Source organism: Pan paniscus, chromosome 7 (genome assembly GCF_029289425.2).
Source record: "Pan paniscus chromosome 7, NHGRI_mPanPan1-v2.0_pri, whole genome shotgun sequence".
Classification (NCBI taxonomy): domain Eukaryota; kingdom Metazoa; phylum Chordata; class Mammalia; order Primates; family Hominidae; genus Pan; species Pan paniscus.
Window position 1 is genome coordinate 56,072,887 of NC_073256.2, and position 6,959 is coordinate 56,079,845.

Genomic DNA, 6,959 nt, shown 5'->3' on the forward strand with positions numbered 1-6,959 from the left:
CATCACTGCATAGCCAGCCATCACCCACACTGTGAACTTGACAGTGGCTATGAAAGAAATGTAAGAGGTGGTCCTGGGGAGTCTCTGCATCTCCTAGCCCATACAGTGAGTAAGGGGCTGAATTTTTGGTTTACGGCACACCTACTACATGCATTAGAGCATTCTGGGGACTTAAACACATTCTATATTCCCCACTACAGACCTATAAGCAAGCTATGATATTATAAATCCCCATTTTACAAGTAAAGACACAGAGACTGACAGTGTCTGTATCTAGGAAGTTCCTGCAACCACAAAGTTGCAGAGCTAAGATTCCAAACCCTCATCCATCTGACATGATATCTGGCATCTCCGTGTGACAGGGTGGTGCCTCTGCTCTTCTCAGCCTCCAGGCCTCAGGATGGCAGCCGTGGAAATAAATGCTTCCAGAAGGAATGAATCTCGGCCACTCGAGCAAATGCACAAGGGCAAGGCGAAGGTCTCCTAGAGGTGCAGCAGGGGTCTAGGACCTGGAGGCAGGCAGGAGTGTCTCATCTTGCACAGGAAAGGCTATTTATGTCCAGGGCTTCTGTGCTGGACAGCTGGTGACCATGGCTGAGGCTAAAGCTGTATGCAAGCCGCTGCCAGCCATGATTCACTAAGGAAGCACTCCCTTCTTGATTCCAGAGCAGGGACCCTGAGCCCAAGGCATCACAGCTGGTGGAATGACTCACCCCAGAAAACCACCTGGTTTGAGGGCCCCTCCTGATTATGCTGAGAAAGGCCCTATTCACTCTGGGAAGGAGACTCGGTGCCCTCCAAGACCTTTGCTTCACCAGGATGTGTTTTCCCATAGGTAAGAAAGTTGGTTTCGAGAACCGTCTGATTTTTCCATATGCCGTTGTGTGTACAGAAGAAGATACAATGGATTTTAAATCATGAAACCAGGCTCCCAGTTCCAGCCTTGCACCTAACTGACAGCAACACCTTAGGCAAGTCACTTCTCTCTGGCTCTCATTTCTCCAAGTGGCAAATGGGGGAAGTGGGGCGAAGAGAGTTGCAAGCTTCCAGCTCTGGAATTCTATCACTGCAAGCTGCTCCCGAACAGTGTTTCCCTCCAATACAAACACTGCAGTAGGTTATCAGAGGGCTGGGAGGGGACAGAGAGAGAAACACGGGAGACAGAGAAACAAGGGCACAGCCGGATGGACAGAGACAGATCGAAATAGGGGAGGCTACCTCGCCAGGGAAAGGGAGAACAGCCTGGTGGCGTGGAGAGAAAATTGGAGCCCCTGATGTAAGCAGACTCTTGCCAGAATTGCTGGAAACAAATAGTGACAGATTGCTAACACGTTACAGTGAAAATTACCAACATGATGGGACTTTTGCACCATAACTGGCACCTCTTGTTATCCCATTAACAAAACTGATGAGACCAAATTGCTAATAGGAGAAAACGTTCATGTTGGATTATATCACTCTTGTCCTGCATAAATAACATGACCAAAGCACAGACCAGAGGCACACAGAAACCTCTCAAGAGCCAATTTATTTTAGGCACAATTGGGGAAAGCCCTGGAATGCTCCAGCCTCTTCCATGACATCCAGAAACAACCGCACCCACCACCGGCACCATGCAAGGTGTCTGTTCACATTGCTGAGCTGGGCGAGATCGCCTGTCAGTCATTACATAAAACAGGAGCCAGTGACCTTTGCGAAGTACACAAGGTACGCTGGCAGGGCCAGTGGCAGGAAGGGAGGGACAAGTGGACAGTGGTGTGTCTGAATTGTAGAGTGTTAGATTCCAGGTCATTCCCATCTGCTCCTAGAACAAACGAACACATCAGAACTCGCCACTATTTACATTTTTACCACCCCCATCTGGCCACTTCCCACTATAGCCAGGCCAGAGAGAGCCCCGACTCACAATTCCATCAGCCGCAGAGTTCAAGCTGTCCTCTAAGCCCGGGGAGGTGTAAGGAACAGGCCACATCTGGTTCTTGGAAGTATATGCCCAGGCATTTAAAGCGGATCTTTCCTCTTTGGGCCATGGGTGGATTTCCTGCTCAAGCAACCTTCATCTATAGAGGGCAAGATTAGGAATGTATTTGATGCTCACTTCTCTCTCAGAAAAACCCTCCAGTTGCCCAAACCTCTCAATGTTTTACAGCAGTTTTTTTCTTCCCCCTGGGATAATCACTGACTACCCCAAGCCCCCTGCCACCACCCCCAGAGAATGCGACCGGCTGTGGGCTGTACGCCCCGGTAGTCATTCAGAGATGTAATTGGCCAAAGATTATTCTGAGTAATTGAATGGCAAGGGCTTTTATATACCAAACAGGGACTTGTCTTTGTCAAAAAAAGTCTTTACAAAGTACCCAAGTACTGGGTGTCAGACAGGACAAGTTTTTTAATCATGTTAAAATGATTTATTTAAACGTCAAGCCATGTCACCTCACTTCCTTTCATTTTTCAAACTGTTTGTGTTTTTTCTGGATGATAAATTTATCTTCAGACAGCCTCAATATGACTAATTAACTTTGAAATATAAGAACCAGATGTGTGAGTTGGAGAGTTTTCTGAACTCATGCCAGACGGGCTGATGGGTTTTTTCTTCTCCTCCTTCTTCTTCCCTGCCTTTCACCCCCACGCCCACCCCCCACCCCCGCCGCCACTCCCCCGACTCCGCATTCCCTCTCCCTGCTGGCCGCCCTGAAATTACCAAGCAGAGACACATTCAGGAAATAGAATCACAGGACTCCAGCTAGCCATGAGCACCCACCGTTTCTGCTCTGGTTTTAGCCTTTCAGGGCCCCGTTCTCTCCCTTGGAAAGTAACCCCAGAGTGTAGGCAGCGCTGTCTTAAGAAGAGGGACAGGGAAAAGATCCCTTGCCCTTCCCCCACATAAAAGTCAGTCACGCCAAACCATGGCACACAGCAACTTCTCTTCGAGAAAGTCCTCCCCTGGTACGTGCTCCCCAGATCCGCCAGCTCCCTGCTGCCTTTCGATGAGCTCCACGCACAATGCCCAACTTGTGGGGACAGGAGAGGCAGGACTGAACCCATGGCTGAGCCGTGCAGCTCCTAGGTGGAGCGCTTTTCAGCAGAGGCCAGTTTGGGGGCTAGAAGCTGCAGATGTGCGCCTGCATCTGCATCTGCACACATGTGCATACGTGCGTGTGCCTGTGTGCTTCTGTGTGTATATACGTGTCTATATGTGCATGTGTGTCTGTATCTGTGTGTTTGTGTGTCTTTGTGCCTGTGTGTGTGCATCTGTGTATCTGGGTATATGTGTGCCTGTGTCTGTGTCTGTGTGTGCATCTGTGTGTATGTGTCTGTGTGTGCACAATCTCTGTGTGTCTGTGCGTGCATACGTGTATGTCTGTGTGTGTTTATGTCTGTGTGTCTGTGTGCGTGTGTGTCTGTGTGTTTGTGTCTGTGTGTGCATGTGTGCGTGTCTGTGTGTGTGTGTTTATGTCTGTATGTGTCTGTCTATGCGTGTGTCTGTGTGTTCATGTTTGTGTGTCTGTGTGTGCATGGGTGTCTGTGTGTTTATGTCTGTGTGTCTATGTGTGTGTGTGTGTTCGTGTCTGTGTGTCTGTGTGTGCATGTGTGTGTCTTTGTGTGTGTTTATGTCTGTTTGTGTATATGTGTTTGTTTCAGTTGTGTGTGTTGATGTCTATGTGCATAGGTGTGTGTGTTTGTGTGTCTTTGTATGTGTCTGTGTGTGTCTGTGTGTCTGTGTGTGTGTGTGCGCGCTTCATTCTCAGGGACAGGATGGCAGCTGAAAATAATCCAGCGATGGCAAAAACGAGGATTCATTTTTCCAGGACTCACAGAGCAAAGCAAAAGGGACCGACTGAAAGGCCTGAGCTCAGCGCCTCAGTTTCCCCCCAGACTACTACAGCCTGTCCCACCGGATCTCTCTGCCAGAAGTAGGCTGGGATCATGTGAGATCACCAGTCTGGAAGTTCTTGGAGCCCTTTGAAAGCCCTTTGAAAGCCTTTGAAAGGCATGATCTCCATCCTGAGGGTTATTAGGATAATTGCTGCCGTGATTAGACCCTCGTGACCATTCTCCTTAGCATGCCTCTTAATGGCTGGGATGCCCCACCTGGGATCATCTCACTCACTTTCAAAGTCAGTAGACTTGCTCCCCACTCCAGGCCTCAAACAGGAGCATAAACAGCAGACTCAACTCCTCTCCTCTTGGGAAGAATGCCAACAGAGCGCCCTCCTCGGCTCAGGGAGAAGAAAATCCCCCGCTTCATGCCTAAGACTCCAGGCTGCTGGCGGAAAATGACTCAGCCACCCACGAACACCAAGCACTTGTGTTCTTGGGGGACAGGAGAAGGGGTCTGTGTGGAAGTCCCTTCCCTTCACTGCACAGCCCTCAGGGTCTTTCCACCACCCCTGCCCTCTGCAGTCCCTCCTGCCTCTATGGAGAGCCTGGCTCCCGGCTCTGTGGACGGGGGAAGAGGTGTCGGCAGGCAGGGCTCTTGGAACAGCAGGAGGTGGGCCAGGTTCCCTGGGGCCTCCTGCCCCACCTGCCTGGTAGCAGCCCTGCTTCCTTCCCACAAAATACTTCTCTTGCTTTCAGCAGGGTGTCACCTAATCCCCAGGAAGGAAGGAGTGCCACCCTTCCAAGAGGTATTTGCATTTGAGCAGGAGTTTCTGGAAACCTAGGAGGAAAAGGGACTGGAATAAAGGAGGAAGGGGGCAGGGATGGAGACAGCGAGCTCCACACTTCTCAAATCAAATCCTGCCTCATCCTGATTCCTGCCTCATCCTGATGCTGAGACCCCACATCGCACAGGCAAACAGATGGACCAGCATGGGTGGCCATGGGCACTGAGGTCAGCAGTGGCTCCCAATGCCGTCCTGAGAAAGAGGCAGGGAGGACTGAACTACAGGGGAGGGGCCCTGAGCATTCACATCGGGGCACGCCACTGTCGTCCAGTGTCTGAGTCCTCCACACTGGACACAAACAGTGTTATGCCCCCAGAACCTCTTGGGGAGTGGGAGAGTGAGGTTGTAGGAATATTGAGCCCCACAGCTTTACTTGGCGTCTTCCAGCATCCCCGGGTAGCCACACAGATAGATGAGCAGACACCACCGCAATAAGCTAGTGTAAGCTTCCCCAGCTATCACTGTATCTCCAGTTCTGCAGTACAGTCCCCGCCTCCCAAGAGGGCATCTTCTCAGTACTAAATACCCATGCCACCAGGACACTTGCAGTCTGCCACCTGCAGAAAGTTATATCCGGGGCCCTGGTTGGGGGTCTTTCTCCTGCACTCCCCACCCCAGGGGAGAAATTCAGATAATTTTCTGACCATTAGTAACATTTCCTGCTATGTCAAACTAAAATAATTATGGAGCTTACCAAATCGTAGGCTCCTTAACTCACGGATGGCTGGGGAATGGGGAAGCCTGGAAAATTCGGGAAGCCCACAGGCCGGGAAATCGAGCCACGGGTGTGCTGGGACTGTCTTAGGACCGTGGCCTCCTATGGCCTGCACCTGAGAGCATTTCTCCCTCCCTCCCCACCTCCCGGCTGCTTTTTCTCTCCAAGGGAACAAGGAGTTTGCATCTGTGGGCTGAAAGGTGACCCCTCATTCTGGCCGAGGGAGCCCAGGAGCACCCATCCACCCCCACAGACCCACCCAGTGTTTTTTGAAACTGAGAGATCTGGATTTGCTCTCCCTGCCTGTACAACCAAGCGAGCCCCCCTTGCCTTCTGCCACTAAATGAGCATAACAAGGAGAGAAACTAGACGCTGCAATCAACAGAAGCCATCGTTTGGGAGCTGTCAGACTTGATGTCTCAGAGACCCGGGATCCAAAGGCCCGTCCCCCTATACAGCTTGAGATATTTAATAAAGTAAAGCCTCGAGGATCAAGGGGCTGCAATCCTTCCCACTCCTTCCCGCAGCTCGTGCTGGAGTTCTTTAAAGCCTGCCTTACGTCTGTCTTTCTCTCCAGAAAGCCTTTCATGCCGCCTCGCCAGACTGACATTTTGACAAGTTGCCACGAGTGACATCTGATTTGTACAAATTTCAAGACTAATAAATCTACCTGTCAAAGCGGAAACTTTAAAAGGAGCTAAGCCCAGCGGGTATAGTTTAACAGAACTCAAGTTGATGAAACTGTAGGATGGAGAAATTATATCTGTCACAATCCACCCACATTAGTTCTGCAGAAATGTTGGCAACTGAAACAAACGTCTTTCACGGGCGTTACCGAAAAAAAAAATTAAAAATTAAAAAAAAAATTTTAATCAAAAAAGGAGATTGTTAATACCCTGAGTAACAAGTAAGAGTTCTATTTTGTAAACTAACAAATTTTATTTATTTAATTTTTAATTTTGTTGCAGATGTTAGACGTGTTTCTCCTCCTACCTCTTAAGCTGTGTTGCTGGAATCTGGACTTTCCATTCAAGCTGGGGCCCATCAATCACTCGGCGGCTCCAGCTTGGAGAAGCAGAGGCGGTGCAGGCTGCAGGGTGAGGCAGGACTCATAGCCCACAGCCCTGCGTCCTGGGGGGGCCCTGCAGGGCCCCGCTTCCCCCATCCGTCCGCAGGCCCACAGCGCTGAATCATGTCCCCTTCACCCTCTGGCCTTGACCTGGACCCCAAAGTCTGGCTCCCACTCTGCGCAGGGCTGTGGGATTTTTAAGATTGTGGATATTTACGGGGAAGGGCAGCGGGGGATGACTAAGATGACAGGAACTCATAGGCCTGGCTAACTTGATTTTATTTTTATCTTCCCTTCCTGTCTCTGACAAGTCCACTTTTCTCCTGAATCATCATATCAGAAACGTTGGAGAAGCCAGAATTCACAGATCAGAGGAAGCAACTCGCAGGGGGTGGGGGGCGGAGGGCAGGGCTTCTGGGTGTTCCCCTATACCTAGGAAATCAAAGGACAGGAGAGTCCAAGACAAAACCCCTTGTGTTTTGCATCCTTCCCACACACCACCTCACCC

At 50.4% G+C, this 6,959-nt stretch overlaps 1 long non-coding RNA gene across 1 annotated transcript; it reads right to left on the reverse strand.

Annotated features, from left to right (window-relative positions):
- Positions 1 to 1,509: 1,509 nt before the first annotated feature.
- LOC103783679 (uncharacterized) lies at positions 1,510 to 6,732 on the reverse strand. The gene is made up of 3 exons (XR_008626375.3): positions 6,376 to 6,732; positions 1,907 to 2,060; positions 1,510 to 1,804 (listed from the first exon to the last, which is right to left on the reverse strand). It is a non-coding gene; the product is annotated as an uncharacterized LOC103783679 (long non-coding RNA).
- Between the last annotated feature and the right edge of the window lie 227 nt (positions 6,733 to 6,959).